Below are 21,754 nucleotides of genomic sequence, written 5' to 3'. Positions count from 1 at the left end.
AAAACAAAGTCGTTAAAAAGCACGTTTGCTATTCCAAAGCAAACTATTACAACTATTTTTCTGCTAAAAAACTTTGTGTGATGTGAAAATACATTCCAAACAAGACAAAAAACCATAGAGTCAGGCCCTAATTTATAGGACTCCTGTCACAAAATCCCTTTCCCATATATGTAAACATTGCTTAACCACACTTTTGAATTCGAAATCAGCAAGCGACAAATATTTATGTTGAATACCGCCGGATGCGTTTTCGTTCGAATGTGTGTAGTAAATTCCTCCGTCGCAGCTAAAAAAAAAAACAAGGACTAAGCAAAACCATCAAGAACTTACTACTATCATCGCACGTAACGTTTGCTAGTCACGAATATATTCCCAACGAATTCCGCAAACAAATGCAACACATCGAACGTTGTGGAATAGGCACGAGTAAACTCTATATACGACTGACATAGTCATTGTCGCCTATCTTTCCTCACTTATCTATTCAGGACTTGTGTCCCGTTTTGGTGCCTGTTTTTTTGTATGCATCAAGTTCGTCCCTATCAATAAAAACTCGTCTACCCAACCATCGATCGAGAAGACCCATCACAGACTTTTTTTTTTTCGTATTCGTCTGACGGAATGATAATCGAGGCAGTCACCTCGAAAAAAAAAATATTTGAAATTTCAGAAACCGCCCAAATCCCGTGGGTGACATAATTGTCAGGCCTTCGAAAAATTGCCACTGCAAAAAAAATTGTTCAATTTTCGAGTGATTCCGGTCACATATTTTCCAAAGAACGATAAAATGAGAACAATTTCCATTACCCTCGTTACTCCGACTTAAACTTCATCAAAGCTTTGTGTTTGCAAGAAAAACTTCAGTCACTCTTGTTCTTTTCAAAATGTATGAAAAGTCAACCAATTCTTTGGTAGAAGAAAATTTTCAAAAAAAAAGGGCGCTGCTGTATTGTTTTATTGTGCTGCGTTTTTGTTTTGTACAAAAAAAAAACAAGCAAAAAGAAGAAAAAACAAAGTAAACTTTTTCTTTTTAGTTTAACTCTGCGCGTTTCTAAACTTCAACAACACACACAAAACAGCCCCTAAAATAACAAAGGGTAGGGGAACTCTTTCCGGTCGGCTTCGGGCTTAAGGCTTTCGAAGTGCAAAATTTATTCAAAAAGTGTAGGTTTTTTTGTTGTTTTTGTTGTTTTTTCTTGTTGCTGCCCTCAAAAAAACTAACCTCTCTCACTGACTTGACTCTTTAGGGGCCTTAAGTTTTCTCGTCATCGTTGGTCGTCATCGTAGTCGACGTTGTTGTCGTCGTTCTTTAAAACCAAACGTATAACCTCAAGCTTTCTGCTTGAGTTGTGAGGGCTCTATGGGGTGGTAGTTGATGGTGTTGAGAGTTAGTTAGCAGTTGTTGGGTTGTATTGTGTTAAATGTTAAACCGCTAGACAGGAAAAAGTTTTTTGTTAGCCCTATAGTTTTGGATAAAGGCCTCTATTATAACTCTAAGGACAATTACGTCTTTTACAAACCCAAACCTTTAGCCGAAAAGACGGATAGGCTAAAGATGGAACTATGTTGTAAAATAAACTACTCCACATTCCCCATTCCTCTCTGTTCTCAAAAAACACACTTAATGCGAAAAAGGGGGGAAAGTTGGTGTTTCAAGTTTTTCCATGTCCATTTTATTTATTTAATATTAAAGACACAAGAAGGTTGGGGATAGGTTAAGAAGAGCTGTTATAAGCCTTTGATTGGCTACACTTTGTGGAGGACTATAAGAGAAAGATCATAGAAAACTTAATAAACCCGATTAGGATAAAACTTTTTGGTGGAGTTTTGTGAAGAACTCCAATTGAATTTATGCCAATTGACGATAAGTAGATAAAAACTATTTATTTGGCAGACATAGATAACACAGAGAATGCAGATAGATTGTGAGTGTTTCAATAAAATTTATTTTTTGGTTAAATTTACTTAGCCATTGAGATGGGATTGGGGTCAACCGAGAGAGAGCTTAAGGATTTTTAGTGGTAATTATAGAGTTTTATTGTAAGAGTTGATGGGAATGGTCATTTTGCAGAAGATTGAAGTATTAGTGGAACTTTTTAAAGGTCTTTAATTTAAAAGGTACTTAAAAGTACACTGAAGTATTTCTTTTTACTTGCGCTAGTATTGGGCAAGTTTAGGATTCGTTAAAAAAAAATCGAATTCGAGATAACAATTTTACATGACATTACGACGATGGAGAATGCCAAAAAAGTGGGGTCCGGCAATTCTGTCTAGCTGTCCGTCTGTGTGTACCTCGAGGTACAGCCTAAGTTTATAGAGTTATTTTCTTCAAACTTGGTAGTTAACAGCTTTGAGTGATTCCCTAGAGGACATGAAATTTTTTTAGGACCAAAACTAACATAACACATAAAAATGTTTTTTTTTTTTTTATTTATGAATTTCTCGTCAACGACGAAGCAGATTTCGACCAAATTTTTTATACAGAAACTTTAAAACAATCATTATATAAAAAATTTTATAATTTTTCAAAAACCAAATTTTTTGATTTTTAAAAACTATTTCAAATTTTTTTTTTTTGAAAAATCGATTTTTTGAAAACGGATTGATGAATTTTATCTTGGTTTCGTTTTTGTGTGTTGAATAATATTTCCCTAAAAATGGCATATGAAAAATGTTAGAAAATTTGTATGCAAAATTATTTTTACATCTAAAAATCTAACGATTTTCGAAATTTTTTTTCTAAAAATTCCTTTTTTTGTGTAAAAGATTATTTAATTATAAAAACAGATTTGATTTTTTTTTTACACTACTTATGAAATTCCTTAGAAATATCAACTTTTAAATTTTCCCTAATTTTGTTCAGTAAAAAGGTTTAACATTTTAATTACTTTTACCATAAGAGCAAGTACGTGCGACCTCAGTCGTGCATTTTATTTTTTTCCTTTTCAATTTGAACATTCATTTATGTACCTACACATTCTGGACTGAAATAAACGATTTATTTATAAAAATTATGATAATTTTAAAATATTAAAATTTAAAAATTTAGTCGTAAAATCTGTAAAATAATCACTTACCTATTAGTAGAAGGTTTGAAACTTTTTATAAGCAAGAAGCTTCTTTAAACAAATTTCAAATCACTAGAATCGCGAAAGATTTTGTTGATACAAAAAGAGGAGTAAACTTTTCAAAAGGGGATAAAATCTTAATATTAAGTTCAAAATTCCGCATTCTAATGCTTAATTTAGTTAACCTTAATAAAACGAAACAAATAATCGAAAAGATACAATTTAGCTTTTAATTTGTTTTGATTATCTGAGAAATGATAAAAAGTTTTTTTTATCAACCATTTTAAAAGTCACTCCGCAAGTAAGATTTTTGTCTTCTTTGAATTTCTCAAAAGAAAAATGAAGAAGTTTTTTTACACTTTCGGACTGATTTTTGTAAAAAAAAAAAACAAAAATTAAAAATCCGAATTTTTGTCCTAAATTAAGAAAATAGAGAAATGAAAGAAAAATATGTCACTCGGGCGTATACGTATTTTTTTTTTTTTTTAATACAGTCAGGTACTGGATATTTGTCCTTAAAAAAAAATCAATAAAATTATGCATTAGTTTGGGTTGGGGTCAAAATTCTGCCGGGGTCAAAATTCTTTTGTCAAAATTCTGCTTTCAAAATTCTGCTTTGCAAAATTCTGCTTTCAAAATTCTGCTTTTCAAAATTCTGTTTTTCAAAATTCTGCTTTTCAAAATTCTGCTTTTCATAATTCTGTTTTTCAAAATTCTGCAAAAAATTAAAAAAGGGTTTGGAAAATGTTAAAAAGCGCGCGCTTTTTAACATTTTCCAAACCTTGAAAAATTATATCTACTTATTTGATTACTTACCTACATAAATAATATCAATTTTTGTTTTATAAATGAATAAATTTGAAAATATTAAGAAAAGGTTTTTAATACTAAAAATTTCCGAAAATAATTCAAAATTTTTTAATTTATCAAATAAAGATGAATATTCAAAAATTTGAATAAGAAAAGGAATATTTTGTATCAAACAACATCGGTTCCAATAAGTTATAGATTTTATTTGAAAGAAAGTCAGTCTATGCATTTTAAAAAATATTTGCGACACTTAAACAAAAAAATTTAGGAAAGTACCAATGTTGAATTACATTTGAGGTATATTTTTCTTTAGTCAGCGCATATGCTATAAAAAAAAAAAACAGAATTGGCAGAATTTTTTTGTTCATGTATAATGCTAGCAGAATTTTGAAAAGCAGAATTTTAAAAAGCAGAATTTTGAAAAGCAGAATAGAAAAAAAGCAGAATTTTGAAAAACAGAATTTTCGTTGAAAAAGCAGAATTTTGAAAAGCAGAATTTTGAAACCAGAATTTTGACCCGATCCCCATTAGTTTATATCCCCAATGAAAAAAATTAAAAAGTTCATTCTCGAGCCAGGTTGGTTTAAAAGGCACTCAACTATTGATAAAGTGCATGGAATCATCGACGTTATTGAGAAAATTTTTCCAGCTGTGTCTTTTTAAATGTTTCTGAAGATATTGACAAAGAAGCCTCAAATTCAAATTAAGACAAGCCCTGCCTGAAGAAATCTATACAATTTACAGAGACTTCTTTAATATTTTTCCACGTTGGACATGGTAATAATTATTCAGAATAGGGAAAAAGTAGCTGGGGTACCTCAAGGTACTCATTTTGTACCTTTCGTTTACACGCGATATACTTCAAACAGCAACTTTTACTACTTGCAGTAGACAAAATAGTTAACAAATCGAAAATTTAATTGAAAAATGCTCTGAATAATGTCAATGAATGAACAAACACCTGCGACTATTGCACGTGGAAATTACGTACAAAAACTTAATAGATTATATATTTTCATTAACACTACTCTAATTACACTGGGCAACAAGGTTTTTGCCACAACAACCAAAATATACTTTTCTAGTAGTTTTTGGCCTCCGTTTTTGAAATATTACCGTTAGAAAATGTCAAAAAACGTCATTTTGGCTGTTTTCGAGGCTATGTTTTTATGTGGGGTAGTTCATTATGAACTAATTTGTAACGGTGCCTATAAGAGCCAGTTTTATTCTTTCAATCTTTCCGATATCTCTTTTACTGCCCGAGATATTTAAAATTTAAGTAGAGGTCTTTGAATCAGAAACAACACAGGCCAACAAAATTAAACTTTTTTTGCCACAAGAACCAAAATATACTTTTCTAAAGGTTTTTGGGTTACTGAACTCGAATCCGCAATCAGAAAAATTCTATTAGAATTCGTTCTTGAAATATTACAGTTATAAAATGCAAAAAACGGTTTTTTTTTATAACGGTATTATTTCAAGAACGGAGCGGAGGCTAATAGAATTTTTCTGATTGCGTATTCGAGTTCAGTAACCCAAAAACCTTCAGAAAAGTATATTTTGGTGGCAAAAATTCTGTGACCAGTGACTTAAACTCTAGATTAAATTTAGTTTCTCTTTGGCTTACTAACTGAAACTTAAGATATCTCGAGCAATTATAGAGATATCGGGAAAATTTAAACAGTTTTGGAAAGAAGAATATCTTTTCTTATAATCACCGCTACAAATTTGTTTATAATGAAGTACCCCACATAAAAACCGAAGCTCGAAAACAGCCAAAATGACGATTTTAAGCATTTTATAAGGGTAATATTTCAAAAACGGAGGCCAATCAAATTTTTCTGACTTCAGATTCGGATTCAGCACCCCAAAAAATACTAAAAAAGTGTATTTTGGTTCTTGTGGCAAAAAAAAAGTTAAATTTTGGTTGACCAGTGTTATTACTCAAGCAAAATGTTAATTGATGACTCTCAATTCGATATTAAAATATGTAGTTACTATGGATGGAGTGCAAGAGCTATGCAAACAAAATTCTCTAAAAGATTAAACAGTTTTTTTTAGCTCGCTGAAAATGCCTGCCTTTCAACGTAAATATGGACAAAAATTATAAAACTTAGATGGTCGTCCAGGTATGATAATCGCAATTTAATTATTTTAAAAGTTTTTACCTAATTTTTAAATATAAAAAATATTACAGTTAGGTACCTTCAATATAATATTTCAAAATTCTTCCAAAACTTTGAGAAATAGTTTCAATTTGTGAAAAAATTCCCCCTCGAAGAAATGTGTAAACTTTTGCAATTTTTAAAATTATATACATCTCCCATCGCCGAACACCATAATCAAATCATTTCCAATAAAATCCTTAAAAATCTCATTTTCAAGCCCGAAAAACTCTTCACAAAAAATTCAAAGAAGATAGCCTCGCTCAACTTTTACCCCGAAAACTTTATCCGTATCTGAATTTTTTTTCCCAACTCAAATAAAGAAAAAGATTTGCAAGAAAAAAAAAAGAAACAAGAAAATACAAACAAAACATACAAAAAAAAAAAATTCCCGAAAAAAAAGGAATGTGGTATGGAAAGATGAGTTATCTTGCCTCTAAAACTCTAAGATTTCGTCAAGATTCCTCTGATGCAGAACAATTTCTGAAGGCGTATTAGTTACACTTAGCTTAATCCACATACGCCAAATAGCGCACATCCACCGGCACCAGCAACATTTTATCCTTGCTGCAAGGACTCTTTTTCATAGAGATTAGAGAGAGAGAAACGTGTGCGGAGGCTCGACGACGACGATCTAAGCGTATACAGCGACACAGCTTGGAGTTTTGTGCCTCGCTAGGGTAAACTTCCATTTTGCTGAAATGGCAGAAAATTCGTTGGTTATACGTCTCTTTGTAAAAAGGTTTCTTCTTCTTCATCTTCTGGGTTATCCTTAGAAATATTGAACGAGACGAAGATGATTCCTTTTTTCACGCTGCTCTGATAACCTCTTTGGAACTCCTCTCTAATCCGGGTGCGGCGGTGTTTATGTATTAAAAAGTTACTCCGGGCTTTGGCCCGTTTTTTTGGAAGCAACGACGACGACGACACAACTCACTGATGGTGGCAAATGGTAGTTAAATTTAATATGCCACAAGGAGATGAGAGGAGTTTCGTTTTTTTTTTTTTTTGCTTTCTTCCAATTTTGAGATTTATGTACGCAGGATATTTTTGAGCAGCATCTTCTTCTGACTTATGTATTTCTCAACACAACTAATTTGCAAGTTCAGCAGGATTGGGAAGAAGCAGTTTTTTGGATATATAAACCGTCGTGAAAATACAGAATAGAAAATTGGAACGAAGACGACGACGACGACGATGATGATGGATGGTTGTGTAAAATGTTTTGGGCGCGTGAGAGAAAATTTCATGATTTTACGCACTCAGACGGAACAGAAGAGGTTAAGCGTTTTTGGTAATATTCGTAGTGGCAAATTCAATAAGACTCTGCAGAAGGAGTTAAATTAGAATGAATTATTGTAAATACTGCTTCTTCTTCTGCTGGTGGTAATTTTTGGAAAAATGAATCTCTTCAAAACTGTGCATCGTGTTATTAATTTAAATGGTTTGAATTTTTTGATAGGTGGGTCTTTGGGTTAATTGTAATAAAGCGTTTTTAGTTTTAATTGTTTGTTCATAAAGCGCATCTAATTCACAGTTGGATTTTAAGGATTTTAAAGGTTTTGAAGAGATATTTTCACTGGATTATAATTTCGAGAACAAGTTTAACTTGTTTTTGAAAAGTGCATTAGTCCAGGATAATCCATTATACTTAGACAAATACGCTTTTTTGATAATTGACTCATTAAAAGAAGAAGTGTCCATTTAAGAATTAAAAAATTATAAGAAAATCAAGTGCTTGATAAATATTATTTAATTGCACTCAAAGAATGTTAATATTTTAAATGTTACATAATCTCTTATAAATGCTTAAGTTTCTTTTCAGTTGATGTGTTTCAATTTTAACTATTGAAAAAAAATCGTCAAAAATACAGTCGATTACATTGATTGAATTGGTTCACTGTGGTGTATGCGTACTTTTTTTTAATTTTAATTTTTTTTATCGATGAACCATGGCTGCATCCACGGAAAAGTGACGCAATTTTCTCCCGTTTCATCTGAAATTTTTTAGCAGTGCGGCATAAATTGCAATTAAAAATTAAATATAAACAATTGAAGATAGAAAAATCTTCTATAGCTTATTTGAAAGATAATAACCTATAGGTGAATACTAATAAAGGATTTTGAAAAATTCAATCATTAATTAGGGTAAACAGGAGTACAACAACAAGGGTATTGAAAAAATTCTAGAAAATTTCAAAACCAAGTTATAAATAGTTTTTTTAAAACTTAAACATGTGTTAGACCTTTGACAAAGTACTGATTATACACTGTTAAAAATTCTGGAGTATTTTCTAATACTTTTTGGGTTACATATAGGTCTTCACCAGAAATGTATTAAAATTTAATACAAGACAAAATAAATAAAATAAATAAATAAATTGTATTAAAAAATAATACAGTTTATATTAGAATTTAATACCAAATGTATTAAATTTCAATTATTACATATTAAAATTTAATCTTTTCATATTAATTTCTAATAAGAATTTTATTAAAAGATAATACAAAAATATTTCAATTCAATACCAAATGTATTTAAAGTTAATAATATAATAAATTCATTACTGAAAATATATATTAATCATAAATAATATAATAATGGTGATATTATTGTCTCTATTTTATCTGTTTTACAAACTGTGGCATGTAAAATCTTATTGCCGATTAAAATTTATCTGCAATGTATGTATTTTGCTTCGAAAAAAACACAAAGCGCCTTCAAATTAGTACAAATTTACAAATATTAATTATATTTTTTTTTAGAAAATGACCTCAAACAATAGATTTTTTTCATTTTTAAAATGGCTGCTGCTGACCACAGTGCACATAAAATTGTCAAAACATGACTATTTGGGGACCAATGTCAGCTACCGTAAATCTTACTTCTTTTATTTACCGACGAAAAACGCACAAAAACCGAAAAACCACGCACACCACTAATTTGTTAACAATTATTCACAATTTTCCGCGAAAAAACACAAGGAAATTTGTTATTTTTTAATTTATAATTTTATTCAAATGACATTTTTAGTAAACTTAATACTTAAATATTGAAATTGAAAAGATTAAAAATAATTTTAATATTTTGGAAGTATTAAAATGTATTATTTTTTGTATTGAAAATTGTTTTAATACAAAAGCTGTATTAAAAAATACTCCAGAATTTTTAACCGTGTAGGTAGGGGAAATTTTGTTTGACCATTTAAAAAAAAAGAGATTCAAAAGATAACAAAAAAATAAATCTAGGGGTATGATACCGTTTTTTTTTTTAAGTATCTGCGTTTTGAAATATGAATTTAAAAAAAAAAAAAAAAACACCTACTTTTCGGGTATTTTTGGGTGGTTTTTTATTTTTAACAATTTTTCAGAGCGTTAAAAATTTATTGGACATAAAGGTTATGGCCATGCTTATATTTGTGCAAAAAATTTGGATTCTAAAAGAATTTTTGGTTGTACAAGTTTTTTGATTTTTTAAACGTTTTTTTGTTTTTTTTTTCTTCAGCAGATAAATGAATGAAATTTAAATTGTAGATAGATATAAAATGGGGCAGGACTATATTTGTGCAAATTTTGATTCAACTTCATATTCACAATTTTGAAATAACGGTAAAATAAAGTTCTTTTTTTCAGAACGGTCTATCTTTTGATCTTGACCACATACAAATTTGATTTATCTTTATTGAGCATACTGATAATATTAGATTTCATTTAATAAATCACACATAACGGTACATTTACAACAAGCTACACAATGTTGAATTAAAAAAAACTTCAGAAATACCTCAAAACACCTGTGGAGATCTGTTGCCCATGACCATCAGCTTCAATAAATTTTAGCTCTTTTTGTTGATGTTGTACAGACATGGTTGATATGAATATTTTCAGCTGAAACGATAGGCTTTCAGATGGTATAAAATTTATTATAGGTTGTAATATAAAAAAATGGATTTAATGGTGTTAGAAGAAAAAAGTTTGAAGTTTTTTAAACGTTATCACAAAAGAAAAAAACCGACTTTACAGACAACTACTTCTGGAATGTAAAAATCTGGGTAGGAATGTTAAAATCTTTAAAGCACCAACTTTTCGATCTATTCAAAAATCTCAACAGTATCGTTAACTCATTTAAATAGGTCTCCTTAAAATTTAATAACACATTCTATACCACAATTGTTTCGATGGTTAATCACAAAAAGGAACAAAAATGTTTCTTAATTGTTTTCATTTGCACAAAATTCTTTTCCATAAATATTGCCTACAAACATCTTATTTGATTTTTTTTCCTACAAAACTCAATCTTATAATTCTCAAAAAGTTTCCCCAAAAAACATTTTATTTTTTAAAAGGATAAATAAAAACCTTATGATAATTACATTATTTTATGAAAATTACTCTCAACGCAGACATTAATACAAATAAAACTCCACTTTTCGAATCAGACAACAAGCTCTTTAGGCAAATGGATTGACACAGGTCCTTCTCACAACCCTGAAAAACCAGCATCGCAATGCCATCACTCGCTTCAAGTATCATCGTTTTTTTTTTTAATCAAACAAAAATAGTTTTTAATGCAATTCGACGAGACTTTTGACAGGAAGAAAAAGGATCCAGCTCAGCAAGCTGGAATTTTGGGTTTATTTACTCCCATGTTTCCGCTTGCTGATGTCTTCTTCATCTTTGGTAACGTTGGTACCTCACCAAACTCCAATTCTCGACAACACAAAATTAAAGAAGATTTTCGGCAAAGTTAAATGGATACTTTCAATAATTGCATTACCCCGTTCATTTTTCTTCTTCGTCGTTCCTTTCCTTTCGATATAACGAAAACGATACGAAAAACGAATCCTGCGATGCAGAGTGTCCCTTGGGGAATTCGGCTTCGTTCCCTAAACGAGTGATTTCTCTTTTTTTTTTTTGTTCTTATTGTTTTGTTTTTGAATATCATTTTGCCTTTGGGGTGATTTTTTGTTTTCCTTAAAGATTTTCCAAAAGAAAACTCTGCCGCCTTGTCGAAGATGATGCCTCACTCTCTTCTATTGCTGAATAGCAAAGAATCCGTGAATCCAAGAATGAAATTTATCCTTGCGATTAAATTTATTCCTTCCAACAAAAAATATAAAAGGAAACGACACACAGAAGAGGGTTGTATAAATTTTCACAGAGTTTAATTTCGAAAAGACAATTGAAATGTAACAAATGGGAATGGAGGAAGGGGGCATCCTTTTTTGGGGAATGAGAGGATACTTTTCCTTCATAAAAAGAGCGCAAATAATGTTTACTTGTAATGACGAAAGAATATAGGCCTCTGCTGACTGTTTTACAGGTGGGTGCGAAAGTTCCAAGCCTACTGGTTTTTGGAAAATGAAAAAAATTCAAATTTATATCCGACAAAAAAGGAGTAAACGAAACGAACAAGGCAATGAACGCGAAATTAAATTCCCTTCCTTTTAGCCTGTTACGTTTCTATTTTTTTTTTCTTCACTCGCTTGGCTTTGCTGAAGAAGAAATGTTAGTAGAGCTGTAAAAATTTATTTAGTTCTTCTTCAAAGGTGCTGAGATAGCGCGCGAGGGAAATCGGAAAAGCTCTAAGGATTGGATCATCTTTGTGTGCTGCTATTAAATTTATAGTAAGAGGGGGAGTGAAAAAAAAAAACGAGAGCAAATACCTTTGCTCTTTGAGTGTGAAAATTGCCGAATTCAAGCCGTAAATTGTCGGTTACTTCACACTTTCACAACTTAGAATTTTCGCTCCCTTCCTGTTGTAGGCTTAAATACAAATTAAATCGTTTTAATGCCAAAAAGGCAAGCAGCAGCAGCAGCAGCGTTATGGGGGTACTTCAATGGGGCACAAATGAAATACCTTTTTGGTTTTAAGTTGTTATTCGTTTTTTTTTTTTTTTCTTGAGTGCGGCAAACCAATAAATTTGCTACTTTTATCACTTCATTTTATGAATTTTTTAAATGTTGGGGGGAGTTTTTTTTTTTTTGGAGCCACAAACTTATGACTTTTTGAGGTGAAACGAGATGATAAATGGAAATGTCTTATTAAGATACTCTTAAGTGATTTATGGGCAATGAGAGGTAATTTTTGAAATATATAAAATGCTTGTATTGCATAAATTTATTGCAGCGCAGAGTGGATATGATTGCCTAGTTTCGGTTTAAGGTGGTTTTAAAATTTTGAAATAAATTTGAATGTCATTTTAATATTTAAATTTCGGAGTACCTACAATTTATATTTATGGATTTTAAGAGGTTAATAAATAAATGCACTTTTTGTAGCTATTTTTAAGTTAATAACCAATTTAATTTTATTCTGTTATGCTTTGGATGAAATAACAATAACATGAAAATTATACTTGAGATTTTGAATTACTAGAAGAAGGTGCTAAGAAATATTTTGATAAAATTGAGTTGTAAACGTTATATTAAATATATGAAATCTTAGAAATAAAAGGCTTCTATCCCAACGCAGGTATTACCGAAGCTGCATTTCAGCTTCTGTAAAACTTTAGTAAGGTTGTTGGGCATGGGAAAAGAAAAAGGTTATATAAGTTGCAGCCTTTACAACAATGTGCTTGTAAGATCTATAAAAAGCTTAACGAAGCTTAACCGAAGCTCTGTCAAAGCTCTGAGATTTAGCAGATAGCTTTAATACAAGTCTTATCGAAATTAGAGAAATAAAAACAAATAAACAAAACCCCTATCAAAAATGTAACTTATGTAATTAAATTGGGTTTGATTTGATTTATATAAGCTTGTTAACCAAGTATTTACGAAGATCAAGCTGCTCTTAACTTCCATAAGTTCATTACGTTTAGTTTAAGGCTTAGTTACGCAAGTTAACCATTTTGGAGAAAAAAGTTCGTTTACGGACAATAATTTTACGTGATAACGTCATAAGAAAACAGGTTTGTGTGCTTTTGTTAAAAAATGGTCTAAAAATTATTTATTTGTCAAATACCTTGTAAAAAAAATTTAAAAATTTAAAGTAAAGTATGTACTTAAGCTAAGATGAAGACCTAAAATATTTATGAGTAAAACGGAATATTTTTTTTTTAAATCCAATGATAATTTACAAGAAAAAGCTAAAAAAAAAAATAAATTTTTGACGTGATAACGTGTTATACCTAAATCGATGAACCATGGCAGCCACCACAAAAAAGTGACGCCATTTTCTAACGTTACACTCTCGTACTTTCGTAGTGCGGCAAAAAATTTCAATTCAAAATTAAAAATAAACTATTAGAGATACAAAAATCTTCTATAGCTTATTTGAAAGATAATAACCTAAGGCTTAATCCAAATGAAGGATTTTTAAAAATTCCGTCATTTAATAGGGTAAACAGGGGTAAAACGCAAAGATGAAATTTGAGCTAAAATCTAAACGCGAAGTCGTAAAGAATTGATTTTGTTTGCTATAGATAGATGAGATTAATTTAAGAATAACTAAATTTAAGAAAAAATTCTAAAAAATTTTGAAACTAAGCTATAACGTTTTGTTTGAACGTTGTACACGTGTTGGGGCTATGACAAAATGATGATTTTGGGTAAAGGACATTTTTTTTTGACAATCCTAAAGATGCCAGGTAAAAGATGAGGGAAAAAAATTAGGGGTCTAATACGGATTTTTTTCCAACACTCTGCGTTTTGAAATATGAATTTTTGAAAAACACCTTGTGTCTTAGGGGTATTTTTGGGTAGTTTTTGATTTTTAGCTTTTTTTTTGGAGCGTTCAAAAAATCTCAAACTTATAGGACATGTAGGTCTTATTCATACATGTGCAAAAACTTGGAATCGTTTACTGAGTTTTGACTGAATAACGGATGAAACAAGTTTTTAAAAAACACGTTTTTTGACCGTTTTTAACCGATTTTCATCGTTTTTTTATTTTTATCTTTTTTTCTTTAATAGATACAGGAATAAAGTATATGGAGTAATGATAGACCATGACTACGACTATATGTGTGCGAAGTTTCAATTTTCGTAAACACAATTTTGAGATAACTGTAAAATAAAATTTTAGAATTCAACAGGTTATAACTTTTTACCAAGAGCAGATAGAAATTTGATTAAACATTTATGTGCATCCTGATACAATTACCTTTCATTTGGTAGGTCACACATAACGCTAGACTAACTACAAGCCACACAATGTTAAATCAAGAAACTTGCGAAAAACATCAAACCACCAGTGGAGATCTGTTGCGCCATGAACAGTCACCAGTGTGGGAAGTATCGTAATCTCAGTCTGGAAATTTGACATGGTTGACTTTAAAATATTCTAACTTCTCTTGTAGGCATCATTGAAATGAGATTGATACGTCATATGAAAGGTGAAATAATAAGCTTTCATATGGTATAGGTTTTTTATAGGTTGTTAGGGAATAAAATGGAATTAATGACATGAGAAGATAAAAATTCATATTTTTTTGTTTTTTTTTTAATGAAAATGATTGTTTTCAATAAATTATTTTTAAACTTGGCTTTTAAATTGCATAATTTTTTTTGTAAGCTTTGAAAATAAAAAAATTAATATGAGAAAATAAAAAAGGTATTTATTTTTTAGCTTTTTCTTGTGACTCATTTTATATGAAAAGCTAGCAACAAAATTCCACCATTAAAAAGCTCAATATTTCTTCTAAAGAATAAATTTTAAAATGCTTAAAAGGTAAATTATTTATTGAAAACAATTAATTTTTAATGAAAGAAGTGAAAAAATCGAACTTTTTTTCTTCTAACACCATTAGATCCATTTTTTTATATGAAAACTTATACAAAAATTTAAACCATCTGAAAGCCTGAAGTTTCAGCTCAAAATATTTATATCAATCATGCCTGTACGACATCTACGGAAGGAGCTAGAATTTTTTTTAACCCAATCTATTTTCATAAAAAAAAATCAATCTTTTTTTATTTTCTAACACCATTAATTGTCCAATTCTATGGGACCAGACAAACAAGACGTTTTCAATGTTCAAAAGTTATAAGGGCACAGACGACAAAAGAGTTTAGTCTTCAGTATTTAAAAAATATATAGAATAGCAAAATTCGCATTTATATAAGACTCTGGCTCACCCTGTTGTACAGGTTCTAACGTTAACTTAAATTATGAACTCAATAACTTCAATCTTTCAACAGCAAAAACAAAACTGTTGTATCATTAAAAAGAAGCACGCAAAGTGTAAATTTCCCTTAAATGCGAAAAATCCTTACAATAAACGACTAAACGAATCCTTTTTTTCATATGTACCTACCTAATACCAAGTAAAAGATATTTATGAATCCCAATAAATGCCAAAAACCATTTCCTTTTTACCCAAATCATGTCTATCTCTTTCATTTATTTTTACCCGAGACAAATAAAATAGGCAAGCAAAAATGTTGCTAAAGATAATCGGCTTTTGCCCTCCCAAAAGCATTGTGGAATAACACACAAAGATTCAAGGATTCGTCCATAATCGTTGTAGTCATCATCATCACCATAATCGGCAGCACCAGCAGCCAGCAATAGCAATTGTTACTTTCGTACAAAAATTTAATATTTTTTTCCATTGGTGCGGGTATATTCACTTTTATCCTGGGAAATTTTTGGTCTTTTCTTTTGTGTGTAAATGCGGCACTCACTTGACAATTTGTATATAGTCAGAGTCAGAGTGAAGTTCGAAAATGAAACAAAGGACATCTGTGTGTGCGAAATTGAATTGTCTCCGAGTCATATCTGTCCGTTTTCATCTCGCTTTCGCTCGTTTGCTCAAAAACCAGGTTAACTACCACTAACTGCATTAAAATTGAACAAAATACAAAAACCCAAAAGAAATAAGCTTCCCTTCAACAGAACAACAAAGGTAAGGTTTGGGGTAATGAAGGTGAGTTTTATTTTTTTTTTTTTGGAGGAAGAGGAAAAAGGACCAAAAAGCTGAAACCCTATGGACGTTTCTCAGAGGATATAATTTTTGACCCATGAAATGAGTTTTTGTGTCTGCTTCGTCCTTTCCACATTTTTTTTTTTGGAGGGGGAAATTAAATTACTTATTTTGTGTGTCGCCGCTGAACAGACCATCGCCTCGTCCTGGAAACGGATTTGTACTTTCGTGTATTTTTATTAATTTGTTCATTTTCATTCATTCATATAGTATAGTAGTGTACTGGTTTTTTGGGGGACTTTCAATTGCCATACTCAGTGGAAATTAATATACGACTATCTCTCTAAAAAACTAGGGAGTGGTTTATAATCCGAACATAGGTGCATATACTATTTCCCTTGGTCACTATTTTATGAGCCAACTTGGCTTATAGAAATATAAAACAAAAAAGTATATATCCTTTAGACCGAAGCAATGTGCAGAAAAAAGTTTTTTATGATACTTTTTTGGGCTTCCCCCATCACGTAAATGCGATTATGAATGAGAAATGTGCGGCAGAGAACTTTATTTCTAAAAAAATATAAAAAAGGATATTCTCGTATATAAGAAAAAAAAAAATTAACAAAATGCAAATTTTAATTAAGATAGTTGTGAACTATAAGCTGGCGAATGAGAAACTTGGAATGAGAGAAATGACAAAAAATGTTTCATGATACTAATTTAGGATTTTCTTGCATTTTTTTTTTTTTATTTTTTGTCATTTTATTGTAGTTTGAAAGCCTTGAAGCTTAAAGAATATAGTAGTGGGATGTGCTTGGAAAGTTTTTTTTTTTTCTTTTTATGAGAAAATAATGACAAGGACATACAGTAAATCAGAATTCTTTAAAATATACATATATATTTTTTTCTCATTTTCATGTCATGCCATTAATTTGAAAAATTGTTGTTTTTTTTTGTAATTAATCCAGCTCGAAGGACCAAATTCTTGTAGTTTGTTTTATTTTAAAAGTTTAGTTTTCTTGGACATTTATTTACTCCCAGAGAGTTTGACGATAACTTAGTGGATTACTCGCAGCGCATTTTACACCTGGCTCTTGGCTACCCTACTGATTTCACTTTTTTTTCAGTGTGCTATCAAAATTCAGTGTATTGTACAAAATTTAACTCATCAGGTATTCAAGTAAAAGTATTTTCAAAAATTTAATTAAAATATGCTCTGGCAACTCTATGGCTTCACCCATGCTTCTGGTAATTTATTTTATTTTATCTTAACATTTAAATATTTAATATCATGAGTTCCATGATTAATGTCCGATGAGACATGTCTCATAGCATGTTTCGAGCATGTCCCAAAGATGTTCCAAGCATGTCCCGAAGATGTCTCGAAGATGTCCCGAATATGTCCCGAGCATGTCCCGTAGATGTCCCGAGCATGTCCCGAGCATGCCCCGAGCATGTCCCGAAGATGTCCCGAGCATGTCCCGAAGATGTCCCGAGCATGTCCCGAGCATGTCCCGAAGATGTCCCGAGCATGTCTCGAGCATGTCCCGAGCATGTCCCGAAGATGTCCCGAGCATGTCCCTAAGATGTCCCGAGCATGTTCCAAAGATGTCCCGAAGATGTCCCGAAGATGACCCGAGCATGTCCCGAAGTTGTCCCGAGCATGTTCCGAAGATGATCCGAGCATGTCACGAAGATGTCCCGAAGATGTCCCGAAGATGTCCCGAGCATGTCCCGAAGATGTCCCGAGCATGTCTCGAGCATGTCCCGAGCATGTCCCGAGCATGTCCCGAGCATGTCCCGAAGATGTCCCGAGCATGTCCCGAAGATGTCCCGAAGATGTCCCGAAGATGACCCGAGCACGTCCCGAAGTTGTCCCGAGCATGTCCCGAAGATGATCCGAGCATGTCCCGAAGATGTCCCGAGCATGTCCCGTAGATGTCCCGAGCATGTCCCGAAGATGTCCCGAAGATGTCCCGAAGATGTCCCGAAGATGTCCCGAGCATGTCCCGAAGATGTCGCGAGCATGTCTCGAGCATGTCCCGAGCAAGTCCCGAGCATGCCCCGAGCATGTCCCGAAGATGTCCCGAGCATGTCCCGAAGATGTCCCGAAGATGTCCCGAAGATGTCCCGAAGATGTCCCGAGCATGTCCCGAAGATGTCCCGAGCATGTCTCGAGCATGTCCCGAGCATGTCCCGAGCATGTCCCGAGCATGTCCCGAAGATGTCCCGAGCATGTCCCGAAGATGTCCCGAAGATGTCCCGAGCATGTCCCGAAGATGTCCCGAGCATTTCCCGAAGATGTCCCGAGCATGTCCCGGAGATGTCCCGAGCATGTCCCGAAGATGTCCCGAGCATGTCCCGAAGATGTCACGAAGATGTCCCGAAGATCTCCCGAGCATGTCCCAAATTTGTCCCGAGCATGTCCCGAAGATGTCCCGAGCATGTCCCGAGCATGTCCCGAGCATGTCCCGAGCATGTCCCGAGCATGTCCCGAGCATGTCCCGAGCATGTCCCGAAGATGTCCCGAGCATGTCCCCAAGATGTCCCGAGCATGTCCCGAAGATGTCCCGAAGATGTCCCGAGCATGTCCCGAAGATGTCCCGAGCATGTCCCGAAGATGTCCCGAGCATGTCCCGAAGATGTCCCGAGCATGTCCCAAGCATGTCCCGAAGATGTTCCGAGCATGTCCCGAAGATGTCCCGAAGATGTTCCGAAGATGTCCCGAAGATGTCCCGAGCATGTCCCGTAGATGTCCCGAGCATGTCCCGAGCATGTCCCGAGCATGTCCCAAAGATGTCCCAAGCATGTCCCGAGCATATCCCGAGCATGTCCCGAGCATGTCCCGAAGATGTCCCGAGCATGTCCCGAAGATGTCCCGAGCATGTCCCGAAGATGTCCCGAGCATGTCCCGAAGATGTCCCGAAGATGTCCCGAGCATGTCCCGAAGATGTCCCGAGCATGTCCCGAGCATGTCCCGAGCATGTCCCGAAGATGTCCCGAGCATGTCCCGAAGATGTCCCGAAGATGTTCCGAAGATGTCCCGAAGATGTCCCGAGCATGTCCCGTAGATGTCCCGAGCATGTCCCGAGCATGTCCCGAGCATGTCCCAATGATGTCCCAAGCATGTCCCGAGCATATCCCGAGCATGTCCCGAGCATGTCCCGAAGATGTCCCGAGCATGTCCCGAAGATGTCCCGAGCATGTCCCGAAGATGTCCCGAGCATGTCCCCAAGATGTCCCGAGCATGTCCCGAAGATGTCCCGAAGATGTCCCGAGCATGTCCCGAAGATGTCCCGAGCATGTCCCGAGCATGTCCCGAGCATGTCCCGAAGATGTCCCGAGCATGTCCCGAGCATGTCCCGAAGATGTCCCGAGCATGTCCCGAAAATGTCCCGAAGTTGTCCCGAGCATGTCCCGAAGTTGTCTCGAGCATGTCCCGAAGATGTCCCGAGCATGTCCCGAGCATGTCCCGAGCATGTCCCAAAGATGTCCCAAGCATGTCCCGAGCATATCCCGAGCATGTCCCGAGCATGTCCCGAAGATGTCCCGAGCACGTCCCGAAGATGTCCCGAGCATGTCCCGAAGATGTCCCGAGCATGTCCCGAAGATGTCCCGAAGATGTCCCGAAGATGTCCCGAGCATGTCCCGAAGATGTCCCGAGCATGTCCCGAGCATGTCCCGAGCATGTCCCGAAGATGTCCCGAGCATGTCCCGAAGATGTCCCGAAGATGTTCCGAAGATGTCCCGAAGATGTCCCGAGCATGTCCCGTAGATGTCCCGAGCATGTCCCGAGCATGTCCCAAAGTTGTCCCGAGCATGTCCCGAAGATGTCCCGAGCATGTCTCGAGCATGTCCCGAGCATGTCCCGAGCATGTCCCGAGCATGTCCCGAAGTTGTCCCGGCCATGTCCCGAAGATGTCCCGAAGTTGTCCCGAGCATGTCCCGAAGTTGTCTCGAGCATGTCCCGAAGATGTCCCGAGCATGTCCCGAAGATGTCCCGAGCATGTCTCGAGCATGTCCCGAGCATGTCCCGAGCATGTCCCGAGCATGTCCCGAGCATGTCCCGAAGATGTCCCGGCCATGTCCCGAAGATGTCCCGAAGATGTCCCGCAGATGTCCCGAAGATGACCCGAGCATGTCCCGAAGATGTCCCGAGCATGTCCCGAAGTTGTCCCGAAGTTGTCCCGAAGATGTCCCGAGCATGTCCCGAGCATGTACCGAGCATGTCCCGAGCATGTCAAAAGCATGTCCCGAGCATGTTCCGAAGCTGTCCCGAGCATGTCCCGTAGATGTCCCGAAGTTGTCCCGAGCATGTCCCGAAGTTGTCACGAGCATGTCCCGAAAATGTGACGAGCATGTCCCGAAAATGTCCCGAAGTTGTCCCGAGCATGTCCCGAAGTTGTCTCGAGCATGTCCCGAAGATGTCCCGAGCATGTCCCGAGCATGTCCCGAGCATGTCCCAAAGATGTCCCAAGCATGTCCCGAGCATATCCCGATCATGTCCCGAGCATGTCCCGAAGATGTCCCGAGCATGTCCCGAAGATGTCCCGAGCATGTCCCGAAGATGTCCCGAGCATGTCCCGAAGATGTCCCGAGCATGTCCCGAAGATGTCCCGAGCATGTCCCGAAGATGTCCCGAGCATGTCCCGAGCATGTCCCGAAGATGTCCCGAGCATGTCCCGAAGATGTCCCGAAGATGTTCCGAAGATGTCCCGAAGATGTCCCGAGCATGTCCCGTAGATGTCCCGAGCCTATCCCGAGCATGTCCCGAAGTTGTCCCGAGCATGTCCCGAAGATGTCCCGAGCATGTCCGGAAGATGTCCCGAGCATGTCCCGAAGTTGTCCCGAAGTTGTCCCGAAGATGTCCCGAGCATGTCCCGAGCATGTCAAAAGCATGTCCCGAGCATGTCCCGTAGATGTCCCGAAGTTGTCCCGAGCATGTCCCGAAGTTGTCCCGAGCATGTCCCGAAAATGTGACGAGCATGTCCCGAAGATGTCCCGAAGTTGTCCCGAGCATGTCCCGAAGTTGTCTCGAGCATGTCCCGAAGATGTCCCGAGCATGTCCCGAAGATGTCCCGAGCATGTCCCGAAGATGTCAGGAAGATGTCCCGAAGATGTATCGAGCATGTCCCGAAGTTGTCCCGAGCATGTCCCGAAGATGTCCCGAGCATGTCCCGAAGATGTCCCGAGCATGTCCCGAAGATGTCAGGAAGATGTCCCGAAGATGTCCCGAGCATGTCCCGAAGATGTCCCGAGCATGTCCCGAAGATGTCCCGAGCATGTCAAGAAGATGTCCCGAGCATGTCCCGAAGTTGTCCCGAGCATGTCCCGAAGATGTCAGGAAGATGTCCCGAAGATGTCCCGAGCATGTCCCGAAGATGTCCCGAGCATGTCCCGAAGATGTCCCGAAGATGTTCCGAAGATGTCCCGAAGATGTCCCGAGCATGTCCCGTAGATGTCCCGAGCATGTCCCGAGCATGTCCCGAAGTTGTCCCGAGCATGTCCCGAAGATGTCCCGAAGATATCCTGAAGATGTCCCGAAGATGGTCCGAGCATGTAACGAAGTTGTCCCGAGCATGTCCCGAAGATGTCCCGAGCATGTTGTCCCGAAGATATCCCAAGCATGTCCTGAAGTTGTCCCGAGCATGTCCCGAAGATGACCCGAGCATGTACCGAAGATGTCCCGAGCATGTCAAGAAGTTGTTCCGAGCATGTCCCGAAGATGTCCCGAGCATGTCCCGAAGATGTCCCGCGCATGTCCCGAAGATGTCCCGAGCATGTCCCGAGCATGTCCTGAGCATGTCCCGAGCATGTCCGAAGCATGTCCCAAAGATGTCCCGAG

The 21,754-nt window shown here is 36.0% G+C and overlaps 1 long non-coding RNA gene across 1 annotated transcript; it reads left to right on the top strand.

Annotated features, from left to right (window-relative positions):
* The first annotated feature begins 6,799 nt into the window (after window positions 1–6,799).
* On the top strand, window positions 6,800–7,548 carry LOC129920273 (uncharacterized). Its single transcript, XR_008773218.1, has 2 exons — window positions 6,800–6,995; window positions 7,073–7,548. It is a non-coding gene; the product is annotated as an uncharacterized LOC129920273 (long non-coding RNA).
* The last annotated feature ends 14,206 nt before the right edge of the window (window positions 7,549–21,754 follow it).

The sequence above is a fragment of the Episyrphus balteatus genome, chromosome 4 (genome assembly GCF_945859705.1).
Source record: "Episyrphus balteatus chromosome 4, idEpiBalt1.1, whole genome shotgun sequence".
In the NCBI taxonomy this organism is placed as follows: domain Eukaryota; kingdom Metazoa; phylum Arthropoda; class Insecta; order Diptera; family Syrphidae; genus Episyrphus; species Episyrphus balteatus.
This window is presented reverse-complemented; position numbering and strand designations above follow the sequence as displayed.